Source organism: Lissotriton helveticus, chromosome 8 (assembly GCF_964261635.1).
Source record: "Lissotriton helveticus chromosome 8, aLisHel1.1, whole genome shotgun sequence".
Lineage (NCBI taxonomy): Eukaryota > Metazoa > Chordata > Amphibia > Caudata > Salamandridae > Lissotriton > Lissotriton helveticus.
In genome coordinates this window covers 448,770,598-448,797,432 of record NC_136069.1, presented here as the reverse complement: position 1 = coordinate 448,797,432, position 26,835 = coordinate 448,770,598, and the positions used below count along the sequence as shown (strand labels likewise).

The 26,835-nt window shown below is 43.1% G+C and overlaps 1 long non-coding RNA gene across 3 annotated transcripts in view; it reads right to left on the bottom strand.

Annotated features, from left to right (window-relative positions):
- LOC144772766 (uncharacterized) overlaps nt 1–26,835 on the bottom strand; it is a 46,475-nt gene that overhangs the window by 5,168 nt on the left and 14,472 nt on the right. For all 3 annotated transcript variants that reach the window (XR_013599834.1, XR_013599836.1, XR_013599835.1), the window contains exon 2: nt 26,567–26,713. This is a non-coding gene — a long non-coding RNA (uncharacterized LOC144772766). The remainder of the gene's footprint in view (nt 1–26,566; nt 26,714–26,835) is intronic.

Genomic DNA, 26,835 nt, shown 5'->3' with positions numbered 1-26,835 from the left:
TGCTGCGATAAAAACATGGAGAAAAGAGGCGCTGGAGGAAGGAAGGCGAAGAATTGCCCACATGGTCCGGTCCGGGTAAGGTTAAGTAGGACGTCTTTACGTCTGATTGGTAGGATGGCTTATCCATCTGATTGATTGATTGATTGTTTTGGAATCAGTATTTAAAATACTGGTATTGTTCATTGATTGGTTCATTTAGCCTCGGTTGCTACTTGAAGTATTGGTTCTCTTGGAGACATTCTCTGTTTGCAAACAGCGACGAATAGGAACGTTCCTCTCTCTTTGCAAATAGTGAAGGATAGGTAATGCGGACTTTTGTCCCCCGTTGTAATCCGTCATGCCTATTTTTCTCCCCACTGATTGATTGGTTGCTCTGTTGCTCTTTGAGACATTCGCTGTCTGCAAACGGGGAAGAATAGGAATATTCTGTCTCCCTTTGCAGATAGTGAAGGATAGGTAATGCAGACTTTTGTCCCCGTTGTAATCCGTCATGCCTATCTTTTCTCCGCATTGATTGTTTGTTATCGATTTTTATTGATTATTGCTCTTTGAGATATTCCCTGTCTACAAACGGGGAAGAATAGGAATATTCTGCCTCCCTTTGCAGATAGTGAAGGATAGGTAATGCAGACTTTTGTCCCCGTTGTAATCCGTCATGCCTGTTTTTTTCTCCCCACTGATTGATTGATTGTCTGGACATTTATTGTTCAAGGAATAGTTCTTTTGAGGCATTCTCTGTTTGCAAATAACGTGGAATAGAAATGTTCTGTCTAGTCTTTGCAAGTAAGGAAGGGTAGGTAATGCGGACCTTTGTCCCCCGTTGTAATCTGTCATGCCTATCTACTCCCCACTGATTGATAAACCAGTTCCACCCGGACCATTTACTAGAGGTTGGTCATCTGGCCCGACCAGAAAGCACCCCTAGTGAAAAGGACATACGCAATAATAACGAAGTGATCACTGTATCCTGTTAACAGAAAATTTAGCACGAAACAAACTAGAAAGAAAGGAATAGGAAAACGAAATCAGTAGGCCACTGATTAAATTTTTATTAAATAACGAATAAGGAAAGGATAACAATACTTAATGATAAAACATATGATTGTCCTAGAAATAAGAAACGTTAGAAATAAACCCGTAACAAGAAACATGAAAATGATAAGAGAAGCCAGGCTTGACATTGCGACGGCCATGAGGCAACGAGGCTTCATCGCCCCTCACTGCTCCAAACATGTCTGTCCCACCGCCTGCCACGCCCCAATAACGGCAACCTGGGAAAGATACAAGTCAGCAGACATCCGCCCCCATTCTGGAAACTCCCAAAGTGCAACAGGTTTGCGGCTACGCCCAGCCGGAAGACGAGATCTTCAACACATGTGGGGCGGGTCCTGCTGCCAGCCGTCGGCCGGAGGTCATCGCATGAGGTGGGCCTGAGGAGAGGCCGGGGCCGACGGGATCCGGCCGCGGTGGCGGCTGCGACAACACTGGAGAGTTGTAGGGGGGAATGTCCATGCCCCCGACCCCCCCCTCTCTCAGACAGTCTGGACCAGCTTCCATAAGAGGCCTGGGGGTGGAGAGACCACTACGCGAATAGCCCGGAGGCGCCACCACGCGCCAAGGTCTGTCCCCAGGATGAACCAAGGGACCCGTTCCTGGGGCCGTGGCGAAGAGTGTCCGGCCGCCATCAACCGGAGGCCCGGCCCGAAACGTACTAGGCGGCACTTTTTCTATAATGGCTGCGACAACACTGGGGGGGGGGGGATGTCTTGCACATGCCTCCTACCCCCCCCCCCCTCGTCCTCATCACCTGGTCCGGCCATAACAAATGTCAAGCGAGACGCCGTGGGGTGCACCGGGAGGGAGAGGTGGCGCGAACGAGCCTCTCCCACCTCCCCAGGTGGAGGCTCCCCAGCTGCACCCTCAACGCTCCTTGCACCCGGCAAAGGGTTCGTCCACTCTTACGGTACAGCGACGCTCCACGCACCCGGCAAAGGGTTCATCCACTGTGGCGATGCTGCGACACCTCGCCCGGCAGGTTGGAGCCCGTCTGCTCATTTGACCCCGCGATTGCCGGTAGCTGCCGAACTCTCAAAATGGCGGTCGACCTTGCAAGAGCGGGCCCAGCATGAAGGAATGGCCCGGTTGCTTGTTGATTCCACCATCATAAAAGTTCTCCTCGACCTTGAAGATTCTAGAGGAGCCGCGGGAGTCCCCGACTCCCGCAGATACCCCCGATGGGGAATGACTGCCATGATTGGCCACGGAACGATGGAAATGTAGCCGCAGGACGTCGGCGCTCCCATGCTGACGCCAGCCTCAATTTGAATGACTAAAATCCTGCAGACTACAGTTCGGAACAGTTCCGGTGAAAAAGCCAGTATGACCCGGTAGGGAAAATTGTTGCCTCCCTCCCCCTTTTGACTGATGGTTCAGACCACCGATCCCTTTTTCTTTTGCCCTTTAACGGAACTTTTGGACTGCCGAAAGAAGCTCTGGGCCAACCACGAGTTAGTGGAGATTTAGACTATGCCTGGATCTGCCTGGTCGCACCCAAAATGGCGCCGGTACAAATGAAACTTTCAACTCCTTGTTGTACCCCGATTGCTCAGCCTTGGTGTCATGGGATATGTATGTAGTTTTTAAACATGTGGATTGATATAGGATGGGTACTGATTATGTGTTCGAACAATAAAGGACAATGAATTGACATGAGATGGGTACCGATTGAACATTCGGACAATGAATTGTTGTTAAGTTTTGGCGCCTCATGATTATTGCAAGTACGAATTTTAACACTTACGATACTCGCCCACACTGAATTCTCGACATATTTTTATTGCACTAGTCGTACTTTTTATTATAAAATAAACAACCCCCGAGTTGTAGACCCGTATTTGTGCACCGACATTCTTATTAAAGATTTTTGAAAAAAGCAAACGTAGTTGTCACGCGTAGATTGATAAGTTTCAAATAAATGATCACTGTTTACGATATAACTAAAATACAGGTGAAATGAGTCAGCTCGATTGGTTAAGGGTTAAAAGGTATAATATATAGAGATATTGCAGATATGGAGGGTCCAAGTTTTAGTTGTGTATTTTTCCCTTTTGTACAGCCAAAAGCAACCGCTAAAGATCCTGGTATTTAGCCTATACTTTATATGCATATGCTACCTGTATAAGAAAAGTCACACTAACGGTCCACCTGGGCTTGAACGCCCAGTTGGCAGGGACTGCATCCCGTGGAGATAGGCCGAGTATGCAGTAAGTAAACGCCTTTCTGGGTTTATGCGCGCTAATATGTCTATCAATGTAGCCCCTGCCCCCCTTCTTTTTCCCTCTCTCTGCAGGTCACATCGGAATGTCGACGAAAATGGTGATCTAGCGGACGAAGAGACGGGAAAGAGGGTTTGATTATGGTACCTAACCGCAACAAGCAAACCATGACTATTTTTCTCCCTGAACTTAGCGCCTGGGAGGACAGCCTGAAACGGAAACTACAAAATATGACCTCGCTTGGTACCCCAAATAATGCAACCAAAAATGACGTACAATAATGAATATATTCCTACGTTTAACTAAATAGGGAAAGTTTAAGGAATATTACGAGGTGAGGTTTACACAAGTATCCTCCGCCGGGAGGACTAGGAATATTGCCAATATTTAAAAACCTACTACCTCCTTTTTCGCATCCTCATAGACATGTAACTCAAAGCTGCCCCATTATTCTCCAATCGACACTAACTGTTGTCTCAGCCTGGAAACACATTTACTAAAATGACTCGAAAATACCACCGTGAGCATTAGCCCGACCAGGTTAGTTCATGACCAATTGCCAAAGGCGTAAGTGTGTACAATCAAAGCCACCAGTAAAGGCAGCCGACGGATAAAAGAGAAGAAAAGGGTAAAAAGAGCTTAGGATGCTAAGGATGCGCAGCATACAGGAAAAGATAATTTGGGCCTATAACTGTTCTATGTTTTGTCTTGGATTTTTGTACATAATACATGTACTGTCTTCCCCGTCTGAGTTTGTGTATACGTGATGCATGGATCTACGTCATCCCTCTGCCTGTGTTTCCGTAGTACTTAATCCTTGTTGTTCTGTGTTGTGTGTGCGCTGAATGGCCCATTATTGTACACGTCTCTCTCTCTCTCTCTCTCTCTCTCTCTCTCTCTCTCTCTCTCTCGCTCCATGTCATGCTTGTACAGAATGGACCATTTAGAGTGCGATCTTTCTCCCTCTCTCTCTCTCTCCCTCTCTCTCTCCCTCTCTCTCTCTCTCTCTCTCTCTCACTCTCTAAAGTCCCCCCTGTTCCCTCTTTCCTTGTATGGTAACGTTGTGCCCCCCCCCCCCCCCCGGCACAACACCTAATTGGGTCTCCTCGAACACAAAGGTGTTTGGAAAAATTGACAGGAACTAAAACGATTATGACTCGCCATATTACTACCTCTCCTTTTCTGTAAAACGATAGAACCCGAGTTGGTAATAAAGAAAAGGACAGGTAAGACGACGGATGTCCCCTAATCTGGCCTTTTATGGGGGGACTATAACGTCAATGGCCCTCTGTTTTTCGGTTCGCTAAAAATGCAATTCCCAATGCACAGATTACTTCGCTCCTCTGCACTAAAGTGCGGATGTCCAGAGTACCCCACTTCTCCCGATCTACCCCAGCTCCCTGTCCAAAGCGTCCCCGTTTCCCCTGATTAACCCCAGCTTCATGTCATCTACCCTCGAAAGCGAAATTGATGACCTTGATTAACGGCCACTCCCCAAGAAAAGCATGTTTTACATCTGCCCCCTCCCCCTTCTTCATGACGATAACGCCCCTGCTTACAAGAGTTAGCCGACCCCGAAGGGAAATGTAAGATTGTCTTTTACTTGGGTTAAAGGGAAGGGCGAGTCTCTACATAAGGACTCGATTTTGAGTTTTGATATAATACACTGTGTATAAAGGTCCAATTTCTCTCCACATACGTCACGAATGAACGCCAAACAGGTTTTATGAATTCAATGGTAATGCCCTCCTACATACTCCATAAGTGATGACTTCTGACTGTGACCGATGAACTTATCCCCCACCTACATAGGATTGGGGACGGAATTGAGATGTATAAATGTCTTCTCCTGCCAGTTTTTCTAAAACTTATTTTTTACCCATTCAAAGATACAATCACCGGAGGAGAGGAGCTGGACGTGACGCACAGCCTGGCCACAGATCAGGAAGCACGTGTGACCGCGACCAAAGGTGGAACCACCGAGCAACGAGACGCGGGACGAGGCACCACTCTCAAACTCGGCAGATTAAGGAATAAAGGGCTGCCTTGAAGCCCTCGATTTGCTGCCCCACTCGTGCCTGAAGTCCCCGTCCTTTTTGAGCCCGACCGATGGGCCTGCCTGCTCGATTATCCTTTGCTCCTTTTGGTCCCTTGATGTGCTCAAAGATCTGATCCCACTCCGCCCTCTCTTCCCTTGATTATTTAACAACATCACCCTTTTCGCATAAACTTTTGACTATGGAATGAGGTTTTGCCACGGAAAAAGAAAGACACGCAGGTGCCCAGCATGAGGCACCCCTAAGAAAATGAGTTAAGAAACAGGACTGTGATCTAACAGCAGAGGACTGATCGCACCCTGCAACGTGTAAGGATGAATCCGAGCTGGACCTATAGCTCCACCGCCGGTGCTCAACAGCGCCAACAAAAGAAGACGGACTCCGTTAAAGAGACATTGTGACGAAAACCCCCTTCCTGAACTTTCTACTCACCCCCTTGACCAAATTGCTTGTATCAACTTGAACTCCTCCCTCAGCCATTTTTTTTATTGCTTTCTCAAATGTTTCATCGGTCACCCATGTATCTAGTTTTCCAAAAGTTTCTTATAGCACTGATAAGACCCGAAGGTATCAGAGTACTCTTACTGTATGTTGATGTCACCGGAGAGAAAGTCTGAACTTGATTCTATAATGTTTCGGAACCTCTTTTCTTGATTGACTCCGACTAAGTATTATGCCGATCTCTAGACTTGTATGAAGAACCCAACAAATGTAAATTAACATGTATTGCATTCTGCCTATCGCATCGACCATATAGAAATTGAACTTGCTTATGTAAAAAAGCGGCGACTGTTGAAAATGGCAATGTATGTGTACATAAGCGGCGTTCATTTGTGTTCACTGTACCCCTTGTTGTAAGCAGAACAAATAATTACGAAACACTGACTGTGTTATCCCGCCAGCATAAGGTCCATGCACACATGTACACGACAGCTATTTTAGGCACCATGGCCTCTCTGACCGTTTGCTAAACCCCCGACACCCCTCCCCGCGCGCACTGCTCATGCATCGACCACAAGACCCTCTCCCTCTGCGTGACCCTGCTCGAAAAGTAGCACCCCTGCTTGACCCACACCCCCCATTTCCTCCCAAGAACACCCTTCCCCTCAGCTGACAAACCCCCCCTGCTGCACTTGACCTATCGACCCGGTCCCAAGTCCTAAGACCAAGCCTCGTGGATATACATCCCCCTTTTCCCTGCCCAGCATAACAAAACCCGTGATACACCAACCGAAGTGTCCGACCTTACCACCTGACCAACCTTTGACCTGATCATCCCCTCCTGCCCTCGTGTCCTGTAGGAATGTCCAGCTGAGAGATCACAATCTCTTGTTACATTCAGGAGGGAAGGATGACATCTGAGCGACTGGTATGGGAATAGGCCTGAAGCTGGGATTCCAAGCATGCCTTTCCCCTACTTTGAAGCGTCTTATTGTAATAAGGAATGTTTGTGTGCCATAAACATGTGTATAAAAGACGAAGCCTCAGAGAAACTTGTTAGAGCACCTCCTGAAGACACTATGCGAGTGTCCGAAATGACAGGCTCTCCTCATGAGTAATAAAACTCTATTCTTGTATTCCTGCTACCAGCGCCCGTCTCTTTATTTGGTAATCGTTCAAGATGGGAACTAAGAGGCGTCCTGCGCCAGCAGCCTGGGCATCAGGTGTGTTATGGGCTGACTTTTTCACACCATGAAGAACAGGATGTTAGAAATTGGGTCTCTAGTGGGCAGAGGGTTGTACCCTATGCAAGTAGGGACCACAATCCTAGTCAGGGTAAGTCAGATATACAACCTAAATTAACCTCTACTCACCCTCTGGTAGCTTGGGCCAGAGCAGTCAGGCTTAATTTAAGAGGCAATGTGTAAAGTATTTGTGCACACTTTAATTACAGTAACACAGTAAAAACACCACAAAAAGGCTCAACACTAGTTTAGACAAATAGAGAATATCTATCTGAATTAAACAAGACCAAAATGACAAAAATCCAATTGGTAGAACTCAAGATATGAATTTTTAAAGAATACACTGCAATATAGTGCTCAAACGTCAATAGCACTTAAGGGTTACTTGAGGTCGCACTGAACCGGGGTAGATCCAAAGTTTCAAGACAATTGCGATGGAGGGCATGCTGGCTACAGGACCCGCACAGGGCCCTCTGACAAATTACCTTGGATGGAGCAAGCATCGGCGTCGAAAACTCAATGCGTCGGTTCCGATTCACGCAGTCGGGTAGATACGTCGAAGTCGAATTTAGCAATCTGGACTTTGGATAGACACTGCACCGTCATCGAACTTTGCAGTTGGGGCCTGCATCATTGTCTAGCCTTGCAGGGATGTCTTCAGATCAGCACTGTCAGTTCTGATCAGTGTAAAGTAGTCACTGTGTCAATATTTGCAGGGAAACAGCTGTAGAACCCACTCTCAAGGCCCAGGACTGGATTGGCACCTCTTGGCAGGGCTGGACTCACAATTGCCAGAGCCTAGCAGATGAATCAGAGTTGAAGGACGTCTTTGATGGTCCTAATACTTCAAGAACGGGGGGAAAGCCAGCAAAGCTTTCCAGAAACTGGGGTTCAAGGATGTAGAAAGCAGGTCCAGTCCTTCTCACTCCCAGGCATGAAGCAGCAGGCCAACACAACAAAGCAGATAGCAAAGTGGCAGTCCCTTTTGCAGCACAGCAATCAGCAGGCAGCAGGCCAACACAGCAAAGCAGTTAGCAAAGTTGCAGTCCCTTTTACAGCACAGCAGCTCTTCTTCCAGGCAGAATGTCCTTGATTGTAGCAAAGTTCTGATTTGGTGTTCTCAGGGGTCTAATACTTATACCCAGTTGTGTCTTTGAAGCGGGTAAGACTTCAAAGAGGCTTTTGAAGATCACAAGGTCCCTGCCTTTCTTGCCCTGGCTCCAGACTCACTACAAGGGGGTATGAAGCTCTTTGTGTGGGAACAGGCACAGTCCTATTCAGATGCAAGTGTCAGCTCCTTCCCAATCTACCTCAGGAATGCCATCAACCCGGTGATGGGCCATCAGGATGTGAGTGTCACAACCCAGCTCCCTTTGTTTATGACTGTCTGGAGGGAATGGCCAAAGCCCAGCTGTCACCCAACCCATTTTTTTTTGTTTGAATATATTTTTTTATTGTTATTCATCATACAACATAGAGTACCATCTCTGTACATTGCACTGCGAGGAAGCATTGGTCTGCGCCACATTAAGTTCGCAACAAGAAAGAAACATTACAGTCATATTATGCGTTTCAAGCATTCATAGACTACTTTGTAAAGAGTATCTGAGCAACCAACAATACGTAAGGTTTAGAGTCCCCTCGCAGCGCGTCATTGCCGGGAGTGTATCCCATCTTCCTAGTGTTCCGGAGCTCGCTCAGGCTCAGGGCGCCCGTTTGGGGCCTCCTACCAGGTCTTGCGCTCTATCCGAGCTCTGCAGTATAGCTGAACGCGCGTGTTTGTGGATGCCTTTCAAGCGGGTCAGCCCCTTGTCGTGGTGCAGTGCCCGTATGGCATTGTGGTGTGGTTGGCTTGCCGCCCCGGTTCAGCAGTGTGTGGCGATGAGCTGTCACCTCCGTTATGTCCTAGATGTGCAACTCTCGTGTCTCGAAACTGTAGCTCTATCAACTAGGGGGAAATCAGTTGTCTAAACTCAACTGGTGAACATGGGGGGAAATTCGATTAATGGGGAAGTAATGAACCAAGCAATAAGCTAAAGAAAAGAAAAGAAAAAGAAAAAAAAGCTCTGCTCTTCATAATCTGGTCTGTCGGAATCGATGGCCTGGTGTCGCGCCTGTGTGCCTCCGGGAGCAGTTGCTCGTATGTTCCTTCATTTGTGGCGTGGTGTGTGAGGGGGAGACGTGGATGCCCCTCTGGTTAGTCTCGTCTCTGTGCCTACTGATTGCACAGTCGCTGCACCTATGAACACATCGGCGTGCGGGGGGAGGGGGGGGGAAAGGTGGGGGGCAGGGGGGGGTAGGGGGGGGCTAGCGGGCAGTCCGGCCTCTCGCCCACTCGCGACCCTTGGTGTCTTCCACTCGGTGTCCCCTACGGGACGTCACCCGGGGGTTCCCCTTCTCATCCTACGAGTGAGCCTTCCTGCAGCGACCCTGCCGTGTATGCGCAGTCTGCCTGGCCCGTCAACTACGTGTCTACCCATTCCCGGTACGCCCGGTTAAAAGACCGAAGGATATCATCCCATGTCTGCGCTATTGGTATGGCCCGCAAGCCCGCCGTCTCCTCTCTATGGAGTATCGTTCCCTCAGCTATCGCCCAGTAGTTGAGTGAGGCGTGCCAGTGCTGCACCTGTGGAGGGTGTTTATCTTTCCAGCGTCTTGTTATGAGCCTTTTCGCAGTCACCAAGCCCAAGACCCAGAACCTGGCCTGGGGTTTGTTGTGTTTCGTTCTCTTATACAGCCCCAGCACGCATGTTTCCCAAGTGGACTGCAGCTCCACTCCTGCTCCCTCTGTTAAGAGCGCGGTTACACCCTGCCAATATGTTTGCAACCGGGGGCAGGCCCAGAGCATGTGTAGCAAGTCAGCATTTAGTAATGAGCAGCGCGGGCAGCCAGACGTGTCTAGTGCAAAGTACCTGTTGATTTTTTCCGGGGAGAGATACGCTCTGTGTACAATGTACAGCTGTATTAATTTGAATCGTGAGTTACGCGGGATGTTGCGCGTCCCTTCTAGGATCCGTTCCCATTCTTTGTCCGACCACTCACTACCCCTATCAGCTGCCCACTTGTCTCTCAGCGGCTGGAGTGTGCAGGTGGTAAGTGACTGTAGAGCCTGTGCTATCCAGTGTATCACGTGGGAGCCATTGCCCTGCTGTCACCCAACCCATATGTGAATTCAGAGACAGGCAGGGGAACAGAATGGTTAAAGTAAGAAAATGCCACCTTTCTAAAAGTGGCATTTTCAGACTTACAATTTAAAATCTGACTTAACCATAAGTTGTGATTTTAAATTTTGAGTCCAGAGACACCAAACTCTAAATCTCTATTTTCTCCCAATTGGAAATTACACTTTAAAGATGTTTTAAGGCAATCCCAATGTTAATCTATGGGAAATATAGGCCTTGCAGTAGTGAAAAATGAATTTAGCAGTTTTTCACCACCAGGACTCAAAATTACACATCCCACTTTGTAAATACACTGCACCCTGCCCATAGGGCTGCCTTGGGCCTACCTTATATGTAATAAAAGGGAAGGTTTGGGCCTGGCAAACAGGTTAACTTGCCAGGTTGAAATGGCAGTTTAAAACTGCAAACATAGGCTTTGCAGTGGCAGCCCTGAGACATGTTTAAAGGGCTACATAAGTGGGTAACATAATCAGTGCTGCAGGCCCACCAGTAGCATTTAATTTACAAGCCCTGGCTACCTATAGTGCAATTTATTAGGGACTCACAAGTGAATTAAATGAGTCAATAGGGAGAGAGCACATGCACTTTAGCACTGGTTAGCAGTGCTAAAGTTCTCAGAGTCCTAAAGCCAACAAAAACGAGGTCAGAAGAGCGGTAGGGAGAAGACAAAACATTTGAGGGTGACCCTGCAGAAAGGGGCAGGTCCAACACATGCCAACATAGCAGGAGAACTGTACACAAATATGGGATAATGCAGATAATGTGGAATTTTCTTTTCCATATAGCTTCAACCCGCTTGCTCTACAGCAGCATTGCTATCAAGGGCACCTAAATGTGTATTATAAAAATACATGTCCAATCTCACAAATCAGCAGGCTGTCGTAACATAGCAAAACAATACAAGGAAGGCACACTATATTGTCATTCCATGGACTAAAAGGTGAAAGAAAGGTCATAAATTAAAGGTCCGAGCTGCGGTTGCATGACACAATCACATCTTATAAAGTCATGTCTCTTTTTCAAGGAAATGGCAATAACAATCCACTTGTTCATGCATCAGTTTCGGAATGTTAATGATGGAGAAGACCTGGGTTGACAAGTAATGAACATAAACATGGGTATCACAAATGGGCTAGGAATATTGGGAGAGAACAATACATGAGGCGGGGTCTAGGTACACGCGGGAAAATAAATCCTTACAGCTTACATTCTTAAATGCACCAAAAGTAATTTTCTTCTATTTAAAAGTAAAGATATCAACATTATAAACGTCCAATATTAATCCAGAAACGAAAGCTCAACTGTTAAAAAGAAGGATAGGGATATTAGGTGTTGTGCCTCCACTCTTTTTCATCATGAGCGATAGATGGTATGCCTTGGTGGTCTCTTTCCTCATATTTGATGACCATTTCATCCCCTTGCTTAGGTGCAATATCTTGTGGAACTGTTCACCCATGAAACACTGAAAGGGGGTAACACATACAAAGATATGTATGGAACTACGGGGGAAAGACAGAGACAGAGGGTGCAGGTCTATGTTATAGGTGGGATGGGTCATCCCTGTATCCTGGTAGGATCCTGCCTTAGATTCCCCCTATGTTGGAATGGATAATATCCAATCCAACACCCTTTGCAAATTCCAACCTCAATGCAGTCATAATTACATCCTTTTTTAGAATAGACAGTATCCATTTCATACAGCATAGCCTCCAAGAGAATGAGACATGGGGCAGGAGCAGGCTAAGAGGTGCCAGGATCACAGATTATCCTGTTTCTGCTTGTTGGGATTCCAGTGTATAATAGATGGAGGATGGGGAATATGAACGGCTGTGGTTCGGAGAGGTGATTTTATGCCCTTCTCAAATGAGACCATGTGCCTGCTCTAATCTTCATACCATCTCCTCTTCAACAAAGCATTGGTGTGTGCAGCAGTAATGTGTCACATATTTGAAATGGGGTACCACTCAAGAGAATTTGTGATTATAAATGTAGTAATTGTAAGATGATTATGTTCCAAGATATTTATTCCATATATGTGCCTGCTTATGACTAAAATAGTTCTGAGGCAATTCCATCAAATTCTGACTCCAGTGGCATTTCTTATGAATCCCCATCTTCATGAACTGGCCCTTGCTCAGTGCTTTATGGTGTTTGCAAACAAGGGCTAAATATTATCATTCCATTTTCAACATGCATTGTTCATCATTATGCAAGTTCCACAACTTACTAAAGTACCACAGTATTTTGGCACTGTTTTTGTAGACAATACAAAATGCATTCCAGTGTGGCTGTGGCCACTTGTGTCACACACAATTATTCTACACACGTGGATAGGCAAACAAATATTGCATCAACAAAGACATAGTTGGAGGGGGTAGGTAGACAAATCTCCCTGACATGAACAGAGAATAAATTCTGCCTTCCCACTATAAACAGTATTGCTGCTGCCACTGTCAGTCCTTTGCAGCCTAGTGAGCTGACAGAAGTCTCGTTAGTAGAGTGCACATGGCGTGCCTCTCTGGACCACAGAGGCCCGATGTTAGGCTCAATATGTGCAACAAAAGTACCTTCAGCACATATGCTTAATCATTGTATGGGCTAAGCTGGGGGCCAAAAACCTAAATTTGCTATGGTGAAATTGAGGCAGGGGTGCCTGCTCTCCAGAGCCACCCAGAGGAGCTTTTCCTGGACCAACATATAGTCTTTCATGGGTTGTACATCAGAATATAATGCAATTTTAAAGGGGGTTCCCCTGCTACTAGTTATTGTTCCTAAGACTGGGATAAGTAACATAAATTGTACAAGAGTCTTGGGCAACTTCGTATTTTTAAGCTGTCAAATCCCTCTTGTCATTAATTTGGGGCATTTACTGCAATGGCCATAAAACTGAATGATGATGTTTTTGAAAATATATTTATTGATAAGAACAATTCATTATATATTAGACAAGTAATATAACACTCAGTTGGTGTTCAAAATAACGCCAGACAGTAGAGACTTAGCTTCCAACTTCTCTAACTGCATGTTAAAAATAGCGACATGGATGAACGCCAACTGCCTCCGTTTAAACGGAGATAAAACAGAGGTACTAATAGTTGGGAAGGAGACCTCAGTCTGGTCGCAAGCATGGTGGCCTAGTGAGTTGGGAGAAGTGCCCATGCCTGTAGAGAAAGTGAAGAATCTCGGAGTCATGCTTGACACCGATCTCTCAGGCAGAACTCAAGTAAACAAAGTAACAGGCAAATGCTATAGTACTTTAAAAGTACTGCGTAAAGTATTAGACCTTCTCCCAACCGAAGCAAGAAAGACCATAGTCCATGCCTTAATATCCCCTCATTTGGACTATGGCAATGCTCTCCTACTTGGTCTTAATCAAAAGAGCCTACACCAGCTACAGTGCATCCAAAACTCTGCTGCACGACTGGTGCTTGGTCTCCCTAGGAGAGCATCCACTAAAAATGCACTTGTCAAGCTTCACTGGCTACCCATTAAAGAGAGGATCATATTCAAAACTCTCTGCTATGCACATCGCATTGCTCAAAATAAAGGTCCCAGCTATCTGAGAGGCCTTCTTACCATCCATAGGCCGGTCAGAGACCTCAGATCAGCAGGCATGATGCTATTTAAAATCCCTCGCATCACTAAAGCTAAAATGGGAGGAAAATCCTTCCGCTACTTAGCCACCAAGCTTTGGAATGCCCTACCGATACAGCTCCGGATGGAGCCATCGGAAACCAGGTTCAGAGCCAAACTCAAAACGCATCTATTTCCCACAGCTTAGCTCCTCTACCTGTTCTCTGGCCTCTGGATGGGTTGAACTTGCAGTCAGCGCGGGGACACACAGTTTTGTGCAGCCAGGCGCTCAATAAATGATTATTATTATTATTATAATTTAAAAAACATCTTCATTTCATTTCAACCATTCACTCAATCCAACCCTATCATTCATCTGCACCAAACATCCAATCACAAACGGTGTAGTCAAAATAACGAGTTTTTATTATCGACTAGACATAATATCGAGTAAAAAATATAGAATAGACATAATATCGACTCGACAGAATATAGACTACCAAAATATCGACTAGAACATTTTAATATCGAATAAAATGGACATAATATCGAATCAAAAATATAGAATGGACATAATATCGACTAGACAGAATATAGACAACAAAAATATCGAATTTAAGGTACGTTAATAATAATTTGTAATATTTGTGTAATATAATTCTGTAGCGGGTTGTGGGTTTATAGGGGAATAGGGTGGGAAGTAATTTAATTATAATTAATTAAGTGTTATTTTATTTATTGGTATTTATTTAAAATTAATTGTCAATTAATTATTAATTGGTAATTAATTAAAATATAATTGGTAATTAATTTTAATTGATTAATTGATAAATATGTTATTTTAGTAATTTGTTTTCTGTAGCAGGTTGTGGGTTTATAGGGGAATAGGGTGGGAAGTAATTTAATTATAATTAAATAAATATATTATTTTATTTTTTGGTATATATTTAAAATTAATTGTCAATTAATTATTAATTGGTAATTAATAAAAATATGATTGGTAATTAATTTTAATTGATTAATTGCTAAATATGTTAATTTTTGTAATTTGTTTTCTGTAGCGGGTTGTTGGTTTATAGGGGAATAGGGTGGGAAATAATTTAATTATAATTAATTAAATATGTTATTTTATTTATTGGTATTTATTTAAAATTAATTGTCAATTAATTATTAATTGGTAATTAATTAAAATATAATTGGTAATTTATTTTAATTGATTAATTGATAAATATGTTAATTTTTGTAATTTGTTTTCTGTAGCGGGTTGTGGGTTTATAGGGGAATAGGGTTGGAAGTAATTTAATTATAATTAATTAAATATGTTATTTTATTTATTGGTATTTATTTAAAATTATTTGTCAATTAATTATTAATTGGGAATTAATTAAAATATAATTGGTAATTTATTTTAATTGATTAATTGATAAATATGTTAATTTTAGTAATTTGTTTTCTGTAGCAGGTTGTGGGTTTATAGGGGAATAGGGTGACAAGTAATTTAATTATAATTAATTAAATATGTTAATTTATTTATTGGTATTTATTTAAAATTAATTGTCAATTAATTATTAATTGGTAATTAATTAAAATATAATTGGTAATTAATCTAATTGATTAATTGATAAATATGTTAATTTTAGTAATTTATTTTCTGTAGTGTGTTGTGCGTTTATAGGGGAATAGCTTGGGAAGTAATTTAATTGTAAGTAATTACATTTTTTTAATATTTTTATTTGTGTCTAATTTTTTATTATTTTTATATTGTAAATTAATTTATTGGTAATTGCTAAATAATTAGTATTAGTAGGTAATTTTTATTATTAGTTAACTTTTATTTGTAATTTTAATTGATTAAATAATATATTTTATAAAATTGTAAAATATTGTAATTAATTTGTAATTGGTATTAATATTTATGTTATTTATATATGAAGTATTTACTTTCCCTACTATTGCACTCACTGGAGTGGGAATAGTAATTTTTAACCGTACGCTATCCAACGCTTTCCCTACTGTTGCACTCTCTGGAGTAGGAATAGTAATTTTTACCCCTACGCTATCCAACGCTTTCCCTACTGTTGCACTCACTGGAGTGGGAATTGTAATTTTTACCCCTACGCTATCCATCGCTTTCCCTACTGTTGCACTCTCTGGAGTTTGAATAGTAATTTTTATCCCTACGCTATCCAACGCTTTCCCTACTGTTGCGCTCTTTGGAGTTGTAATACTAATTTTTACCCCTATGCTATGCAACGCTTTCCCTACTGTTGCACTCACTGGAGTGGGAATAGTACTTTTTATCCCTACTCTATCCAATGCTTTCCCTACTGTTGCACTCTCTTCAGTAGGAATAGTAATTTTTATCCCTACGCTATCCAACGCTTTCCCTACTGTTGCACTCACTGGAGTGGGAATAGTAATGTTTACCCCTACGCTATCCAACTCTTTCTCTACTGTTGCACTCTCTGGAGTGGGAATAGTTATTTTTCCCCCTACGCTATCCAACGCTTTCCCTACTGTTGCACTCTCTGGAGTTGGAATAGTAATTTTTATCCCTACGCTATCCAACGCTTTCCCTACTGTTGCGCTCTCTGGAGTTGGAATAGTAATTTTTCCCCCTACACTATCCAACGCTTTCCCTACTGTTGCACTCTCTGGAGTTGGAATGGTAATTTTTATCCCTACGCTATCCAACGCTTTCCCTACTGTTGCGCTCTCTGGAGTTGGAATAGTAATTTTTCCCCGTACGCTATCCAACGCTTTACCTACTGTTGCACTCTCTGGAGTTGGAATAGTAATTTTTATCCCTACGCTATCCAACGCTTTCCCTACTGTTGCACTCTCTGGAGTAGGAATAGTAATTTGTATCCCTACGCTATCCAACGCTTTCCCTACTGTTGCACTCACTGGCGTGGGAAGAGTAATTTTCACCTCTACGCTATCCAACTCTTTCTCTACTGTTGCACTCTCTGGAGTGGGAATAGTTATTTTTACCCCTACGCTATCCAATGCTTTCCCTACTGTTGCGCTCTCTGGAGTGGGAATAGTAAATTTTATCCCTACGCTATCCAACGCTTTCCCTAATGTTGCTCTCTCTGGAGTGGTAATAGTAATGTTTACTCTCCCACTATCCAACGCTTGCCCTACTGTTGCACTCTCTGGAGTTGGAATAGTAATTTGTACCCCTACGCTATCCAACACTTTCCCTACTGTTGCACTCACTGGAGTGGGAATAGTAATTTTTACCCCTACGCTATCCAATGCTTTCCCTACTGTTGCGCTCACTGGAGTGGGAATAGTAATTTTTACCCCTAAGCTATCCAACGCTTTCCCTACTGTTGCACTCTCTGGAGTGGGAATAGTAAATTTAACCCTCTCGCTCTCCTACGGAAAAAATATTGTATATGTTTTATTAATAATATGTATAATATTATGCGGCGGAAATGCCGTGCCCGGAAGCTCAAACGAAAACGACCCGGGCAGGTCGGGACGCTGGAACCGCAACAAGCGGAAGACGCGGAAGCAGAAACAAAGTCAGTAATCAATCTCTCGAATATCAAACTCACTTCAGCTGAGACAGCGGTTCTTAATTTGGGACTTTCATATTGCCCTCCTTGCAATATGAGCTATGCTGATACCCGCATGGACATATACAGGTTCACAAGAAAGCTTAAACTTAAAAAATTCTTTGAATTACATCCAAAAAAGATTATTGAACCTGTTAATCCATCAAGTCCCACTTTTTCTAGCAGCCAAAGTCAGGCCACCTTTGATGCAATCTGGGACCTACAAAATCAACCATCTATTGAAAATCTAAGTGATGTTCCTTTGGAACAAATTGGACAGCGAGTCACCCCCTTCAAGCCGAAATCCACCTTTTTACCAATTATGGCTCATGACAATCTGGACACATTTCAGGAAAGTGTGGTCCGCGACATCAAACATCTTTACACTACCACCAACAAAAAGAAGTTTCACATTTGTAAGCAAAATCAATGCTACAAACAACTGATTGTGAAACTGCGAAAAAATAACAATGTCATCGTCAAACAGGCCGACAAAGGCGGTAATGTGGTCCTGTGGCCTAGGGACATGTACTTACAAGAGGCGGAATCACAGTTGAACGATCCATCCTGCTATCGTAAAAGCAATATACAGATTGTCAAAAATGCGTGGACTTCACAACATCAGAAACTACATGTGTGGAGGAGTGCGGGTTTGCTCACTCATGATGAATTCAAATACCTTAAAAAGGATTATCCTGTCATCCCTTCCTGGTATTTACTTCCTAAGATTCATAAGGATAACCATGTACCACCTGGCCGTCCAATCATCTCGGCCATAGACAGTTCTCTGGAAAAAGTGTCTAAATACATTGACTTTTTTTTACAAAGCCATGTTAAAGCCCTTCCTTCCTATGTCAGGGACTCTTTTGATTTTCTTGCTAGGATTGACAATTTCATTTGGGAGGATAACATGGTTCTGGTAACTTTGGATGTTTCATCTCTCTATACCTCCATTAGACATGAAGATGGACTCAAGGCCTTGGCCCACTACTTGAACAAAGACTTACCCCTCCCATCGGCACACAATAAAATGCTGGTGGACATGACCAGAATGTGCCTGGAACAAAACTTCTTCATTTTCAATGGCGCTATTTACCATCAGGTTAGAGGTGTGGCGATGGGGGCCTGTTTCTCACCCAGCTACGCGTGTCTTCACGTTGGGCTGTGGGAGGAACAGGTCCTAGTCGGGCAACACCGTGATTTATTTTCTAACAATATTGTTCTTTATTTGCGTTACATTGATGATGTTTTTTTGATTTGGAGGGGTGAAGTAGAAGAGGCCAAGAAGTTTGTTGATTTGATTAATTTGAATACCATTAATCTTAATTTTACAGCGAACTTTAGCACTGAATCCATCTGTTTCTTAGATGTTGAGGTAATGGTGGAGGGTACCAACTTAAATACTAGACTTTACAGGAAGCAGAGTGCAGGAAATACTATCCTGCACTCTAATAGCCAACATCCAGCACACCTAATTCGAAGTATTCCCTTCGGGGAAATGCTTCGAATAAGGAGAATCTGCAGTACAAATGCCGAATGCGCGGCTGCGCAAGAGGCTTGCAGATTACGCTTCCTAGCTAGGGGCTACTCCACTGAAATATTGGCAAAGGCTATCACTCGTTCTAATTCTATGAGTAGGCAGGAAGCATTAATACCTAGAACTAAGAATGCCCAATTGAATAATGATGTGACCAAGGATGCTCAAACATGTTCGACCAGGGCTATTTTAACATTCAACAGACAACATGGGGCACTTCGAAAAATTATCAATAGGAATTGGAATTTGGTTCTTAGTGACCCCGTGATTGGTCATATGGTGGACACCAAGCCAACCTTGACCTTCAGAAGATCCCCTTCTATGTCTAAAGCTCTGGTCAGTAACACTCTGGAACCTAAGGTTTCAGCCACCTGGTCAGCTTTAAAGAAGGGCTTTAAGACCTGCCCCCAATGCAAGGCCTGTCGGTTTGGCAGCAATAGGACACACTTTAAAAGTCCTTTTTTTGAGCATCCGACTGCCATTTCAAAGTGGCTTACATGTAAAACGGAATTTGTCGTTTATGTGTTGGAGTGCCCTTGTGGGCTACAATATGTGGGCAGCACCAAGCTGCCCGCCCACAAAAGAATACTCCAACACATACGGGCAATTTCAGGTCACGACCAAAACTATCCGGTTGCCAGGCATTTTCAGGACAAACATTCAGGGGTCCCTGATTCACTTCTATTTTTCTTAATTGATTGTGTCGAGGTATCAAGGAGAGGAGGGGACCGTGAGGCCAAGCTCCGTCTACTTGAGACCCGATACATTCTGGAGCTAAATACCAAGAATCCTAATGGCCTCAACGACAGGGAAGACCTTTACACTTGTCTCTAGCCCCCATTTTTTATGCCTGTTTATGCCTGTCCGGATATTTTAGCATTCTTTGTACTGTTCCCTGCAAATCAATCTTTAGATGTACATATGATGAATTTCTTGTTTTTTAACTTCAGTATTTAACTGTTTTTGATTTTAACCTTGGAATCACTTATGAATATTTCTTTGCACTTTGTTCACTTTTGCACTTTATATGCACCTCCATGCCTATGACTATTATAGTGACTTGCCCACTGGGGCTTTATTTTCTAAAATAACATATATTGCGTGTCATTACTCTTGCTGCTATTGGATTTGCTTATTTGCACTATTTGTAAATACTTCATCATTTTTTTATACATGACGGAAAAATCGTTTGAGATGTGGACACTTCAGATTGTACATAGATGAATTAATTTATCATGTACATAATGAATTTCGTGTTCTTGTATTGATCAAATTTTGCAATTTTTACATGTTTCTATCGTATACTTTTTAAATTCAGATATACAATTGATTGTAAATATGTTTATTGCTTTATTTTGAATCAAGGTAGCCCACTTGGGCTGTATTCTCCTTCCCCCTTTTTTCCGTTTGTATTCTGCAGCAAACGTGGTTTAAAATATTTCTTTCATGTCTATGACACGAGGTAATGCACTGTCACTTTAAATGGTCGAGCATGATGTACGCAGTTTGTCATGTGATCAAGCCTCCTTGGAGGCGAAACGCGTCATGGCGGCAGCGCTGGCTTTCACGGAATAAAGACTTCTTTCACCAGCACTTTTTGGGTCGGCTCTTTGTTGCTGAGGATTTTCTTTGAACTGCTTGCTGTTCATTGCGACAAGATTCGTCATATATATATATATATATATATATATATATATATATATATATATATATATGTTGTAAAATTAAAAATATATATATTTTTTAAAGTTACATTAATTATTTATTAATTGAAAGTTTATTTAAGTATTTTAAGTATGTTAAAATTAATTATTTTATTATTATATTAGTTTTAAATTAATTTTAAGATATTTAAAAAATTTGATATTTTGACTGTCTATATTTTTTCCTATCGATATTTTGTAGTCGATATTTTTGCACTTACCTATTTGTAGATAGGAAGTCGATATTCTAGCATTCGATATTTTTACCTCGATATTTTGGCAAGTCGATATTTTGACTGTTGATATTCTGTCAGTGATCCATCACAAACATGAGACATGCTACCTTAATTACAGGTAACTGGGATTGACATTGTCTTTTTCTCCCTTACTTTTTACAAAAACAATGATAAGTATAATGTCTCTAACAATAATATGTCACAAACAGGGGTTCCTATATCGTACTTTAAACTTTTATATATTATATTTCTAGACATTAGCTATTTTATACAAAAGATTTCTCCTTCTACACGTGTTTCGTCTGGATGCCTTCTTCAGGCCAGGACTGTAAGCGGGGTGGGGTTGTGGACCCTTTGACAAGAGGCCCAGCGTCTCTGGAAATTGCAGGAACAGCAGGGCATACCCCTGGTGGTTCAACACCTGCCAGGTTCCCTGAACACTAGGGCAGGTTAACTCATCCGTCAATGCCTAGCGGACCACAAATGGTGTTTCCATCCGGAGGTGGCGCAAGGTCTCTTTCAGCAATGGGGAGAGCCCTGGTTAGATCTGTTCACCTCTGCCGAGAACGCACAATGTCAGCAGATTTGCATGCTGGAGTTTCCAAGGCGGCTCTCGCTCTGAGACACTTTTTGCCTCGACTGGAGCTCAGGCCTCCTGAAAGTCTTTCTGCCCATACCACTTCTTCCCAGAGTTCTCAACAGATCAGGAACAACCGGGCACAAGTCATCCTTGTGGCTCTGGACTGGGCACAGAGAGTCTGGTATCCCGAGCTTCTCAGCATGAGTATCGATCCTCCGATCAAGCTGCCTCTTCAGGAGAATCTTCTGTCATAGCAGTGTTGGAGGATCCTCTACCCAAAACTGTCAACTCTTTGCCTTCTTGTGTGGAGATTGAGCTGCAAAAGTTGACAACTTTCGACCTTGGTCCTGAAGTCTGCAATGTTATTCTTGCAGCCAGGAATCCCTCCACCAAAACTGTGTATGTCTGCTGGTGGAAAAAAATTTGTATTGTACTACAAAATCTATTGATCCTTTTTCTGCTTCTCTATCTGATATCCATCTTTTTATCCTTGGCCAGCAGGGTTCTGATCTGGGTACTTTCTAGGGTTACCTTTCTGCTCTGCCTCTGTCACTTTATCTGGGGACTGGTTCCTTGAAGTCATACTTTTGTCTGGTCTGCTGCGGACTTCCATTCCTGAGAAGATGTTACCGCACATCAGTAGGCTGCATGACAAGACCTCCAGACAGGTTCTACTCCAATTCCTCTTCAGACTCTGACCCCTCCTCCTCATCCTCCTCATCCTTTGTGTATGGTCTGGTGGCCTGCTGCCCATGGTTCTATGGCTTGCCTTCTTGACATTCCCTTAGTGAACACCCTTCTTCCCTGGCAGAACCTTTTGAGCTGGGCCACTATGTAGGATTCCAGATTGGCCAGCTCAAATTTCATATTGCCTGATAAGAGCACAGACATTGTACAGATAAAAATGAGAATGGCGAAAAAGGCTTTGGGAAAAATCAAAGATGCCAATTAGGGAGTATTAAAAATGTTTTCAATTGGTCTTAGTATTGAGCTGTTGTGAACAATGAGTTACTATATGATGTTGCACAAACAAAAGTCCTATCCTCACTGCTGATCACCAATGTTAGAAATAGGGTTTCTGGTTGGCAGAGGTTTGCACCCTTTACAAGCAGGAACCACCACTTTCATTAGAGTAAGCCAGATACACACTAAAGGATAATCTGTCCTCGCCCTCTGGTAGCTTGCCACTGAGCAGTCAGGCTTATCTAAAAGGGAATGTGTAAAGTATTTGTGCAACACACACACACACAATAACATAATGAAAACACCACAAAATTACTCCACACAGAGTTAGACTAATAGATTATATTTTTATAAGTAAAACAAGACCAAAAGGACAAAGGCCCAATAAGTAGAACTGGAGCTATGCATTTTTAAAGAATAAAGCAAATTCTAGTGCTTAGAGTCAAATAGCGCTTAGGGGTTACTTGAGATTGCGCTGGATCGGGATTACCCCAAACTTTAAGCCGACTGCAATGGAGGGCAGGCTGCTGCTGGACTCATGCAGGTCCATCTGAAAAAGTATCTTGGATGGACAAGTGCTGATGTCGTAGACTTGATGCATGGGTTCTGATCAGTGCAGGTGATGAAAAGGCTTCGTTGATGAACCCCTTTGCGATGCAGACACTGTGTCATCATTGAGCTGCGCTGTCTGTCGTCATTGAGCCATGCAATCCGTCGAAGAGATGTTGTCTATCGACTCCTGCTTCGAAGGGCAATGCGTTAGTTCCGATCGCAGCAAAGCCATCACTGCATTGAATTTGATGGTTCTCGACAGCAGAAATCCCCTTTTTCTAGGGCCCAGAACTGGACTGGCACCACTTCGTAGGGCAGGACTCACAGATGGCAGAGTCCAGGTGGTGTTGCATGGTTGAAGGAAGTCTTTGATGGCCCTGACACTTCAGAACAGGAGGCAAGGTAACAAGCCCTTTAAGTCACTCTGGGTTCACGTGAAACTAGTCTAGTCCTTGTCCTCAGCAGGGCAGAGATCAGCAGGGCATCACAACAAATCAGAAAAGCAGTTCTTCCACAACAGCAGTCAAGCAGAGTGGCACTCCTTGTGGAACAGCAGTCATTACTCCTGGCAGAGTTCTTCATAGGTACAGTAGTGTACGGGCGTTTAGGGTCAGAGCTCAGTACTTATACCCAGTTATAACTTTGAAGTGGAGGTGACTTCAAAGCAGGCCCTTGAAGTGCACAGGTCCCTCTTTCATCCCTGCCCTGGCTCCAGACTCACAATAGGTTGTAATCAGCCCTTTGTGTAGGACACAGACACTGTCTATTCAGGTGTAAGTGTCAGCTTCTTCCCCCTCTTCCTGTCCAGGAACAGGTATTTAAATGCAGATGAATGCAGAGGAGTTCTCTGTCACACCCACCCTTCCTGTGTTTGTGGCTGTCTAGGGGGAATGCACAAAGTGTAGATGTGTATTGGAGACAGGCTTCAAGGAACACAGAGCAGTAAGTGCAGAGAAATACCAACTTTCTAAAAGTGGCATTTCTAAAATAGTAATGTTAAATGAAACTTTACCATTAATCATTACCATTCCAATGATATAAAACATGATGCAGTGGCCTCTTTCTGATCAGGAACTGCAGCCTAAAAGTGTTTAAGGAATACCAAATGCTAGCCTATGAGAAGAGGCCTCATAGTGTCATGTATTCCTATAGGTTCTGAATCGATCCCCCTATTCCTGACCCTATTCTGGTTAAACTAACTATCAAGTTAAGTAACAGTCAGCCCATGAGGCAAGAAAAGCCCCCATGATGCAGATACCGTTATCTGACGCAGTCACACTACGGCACAGGAACGTGTTATCTGATTAGGTCATAACGCTTGAGATCTAATTAGACAAGCGACATTCCTCCAGCCCCTGATAAGGCATACGACGTTCTCATAACAAATCAAACCTATGACAACCTGGAAAATCCGTGCGGCCATTGTTTTGATTTCACAGAGAACTTCAGTAAAAGAATGTGCTAACGAGCAAGTCGTATGACATCTTTATTGACGTATCTATGTCCATCCTTACGTCAATCTCGGCACCTTTAAGGTATAAATATTGCCGATCTTGCCCTATGCAAACACACGCGTGGTGACGAGACGGAGCAGCCATACTTGCCGAAGCCCAGAAGCAGAGCAGACCCCGCTGGCAGCAGCCCCGCTTTCCTGACGCGCTGAGAGACGCGCTGCTATCTCCTACCGAGAGACCCAGCACCGGCGCTTTCGGGCAGCCCTCGCAGGCAGCCTGGAATATCGAGAGCAGAGAAAGAGATACCATTCCTCATTCATCCTAACTTCCAGGTACAGAACTGAACAACCCCTCACAGAGAATTCTTTAGTTATTCACTTGGCAAAAACAAACTTAACTTAAACTGTAACTTTCTATTCCCGCCCACGCATTAGACTTAGGTCAGGTACACGGGGTAGGCGTATTTAGAAACACCAGTTGAGTACGTTTAGTCAAATGTATATGTAAATATATTTTAATCATTTTAAACATCATATGGCTCAGAAACCATATCAATGTTTTTACAGTATTATTTTATACTATTGCTTTTAATGTATGCACTTTACTTAACTATAAGTATTGCAATAATATCAATCCATTTCTCTTGTACGAGAAAAGAGACTGATCAATAAATAACACCTTTTTATTGAACACGCCCGTCTCTTCCTTTTCTCTACAATCTGATGAGACTAAGAATGCACGTACTGACTGAGTAAAATAATTGCCTTGTGCTCACACGACTCTGGAGATACACTCTTGATTAGGGGAGAGCAAAGTTGTCATGTTCTATGGTTGTCAGAAACTAAATCCCTTCTTGTCTAATCAGGGGAGTTAATTCTTTCCTGAACATTCGAGAAAGTTTCTAGCGAACTCTGAGCTACGCTGGCAAACCCAAAACTTAAGTCTAGTATCGACAGTAGTAGACCTTGTTAACGTCTGGCCTAGGCCTTTACTGCTGTAGGTATTATTCCAATGCGCAGAGCCTATTGGGAAGATAGGAACTACACTACAATAGTAGTGAAAAACAAATTTAGCTGTTTGTCACTACCAGTAAATGTAAAACTTAAAAGTACATATTCTACCAATTAATTACACCACACCCTGCCCTAGGGGCTTCCGAGGGTGTGACTTAGTGGTGAGTTATGTGTAATAAAAAGGCTTGACAAGTGGTTTTAAATGCCATTTCCAAGTGGTTGTAAACTGCACACACATGCCTTGCAATGGCAGGCCTGAAACAGGTTTGAAAGGCAACTTGTGTGCTAGCACAACCAGTGCTGCAGGCCTACAAGTAGCATTTAGATTACAGGCCCTGGGTATATGGTATACCACTTTACAAGGAACTTACAAGTAAACTAAATATGTAAATTGTGTCTACACCAATGTTACCATGTTTATGGGAGAAGCACATGCACTTAACCCCTCCTGTGCTCATGACGAGCTCAGCTGGTCATGAGCCACGGAGCTCTGGTGCTCATGACGAGCTGAGCTCGTCATGACCGCGCCCGTTTAATGGAACCCTTGAACGCTCGGCTGATTCCCCTGCTGTGCTGAGCGTTCCATTAAACGGGCGCGGTCATGACGAGCACCGGAGCGCCGTGGCTCATGACCAGCTGAGCTCGTCATGAGCACTGGGGCGATGTGCGTGCCCCCCCACCTCCTAGCACAGCGGGGGAATCCTGCCAGCAGCGAAGGGGTTAACCACTGGTCAGCAGAAAGATGCAGCAAAAAGGGGAGGTAAGTAGGCAAGTAGCTTGGGGGAAGACAACTCTAAGGACGACAGGTTTAACCATAATTAACACTGTTTTATCCAGTGTTGTCATTCCATTAAGTATCAAAATAAATAGTTTGCGCTTCAGAGCAAATGGTTTATCAACCATACTCTCAATATATTGGTTTTGTTTTAGTGCTGCTCTTCTCTCGCACTCCTTAATTTTTAGTACCAAAATCTATATTACCGTACTTCTGCACATTCTTATACATATTTCTTTAAATAGTTTCTGCCTCCTTGTCAAATTAGGTGTTTTTGATTAAAAAAAAAATACTTTTAATCTGACTTAATCCTTCAATTTTCTGAGCCAATTGTAAACCTCGCTTTCAATTTGAAACTTTTTTAAATTTTGCGTTTTCCCATATTCTGTTTTTAAAAACTCCTTAGTTCTCTTACCAGTAGGTCTGTTTTTTACAGTATGTTCTGCACATCATGTGCTTTTGTACTCTCACTTTCAAGCAAATAGTACTGCATCCTCTGTTTTCTTCTCTTTTCTGTGTTTTTGGTCATTAGAAATCCTTCTCTTTAAAAACAAATAGATATCTGAAAAGCAATATAGAATACATTTAACTTTACAATACATACTATTAAATTACATACTATAAGTAAGCGAGTTGCTAGGTAAGTGGTTATGTCAGTGTATAAGACACTGTGTACGGGGCTCA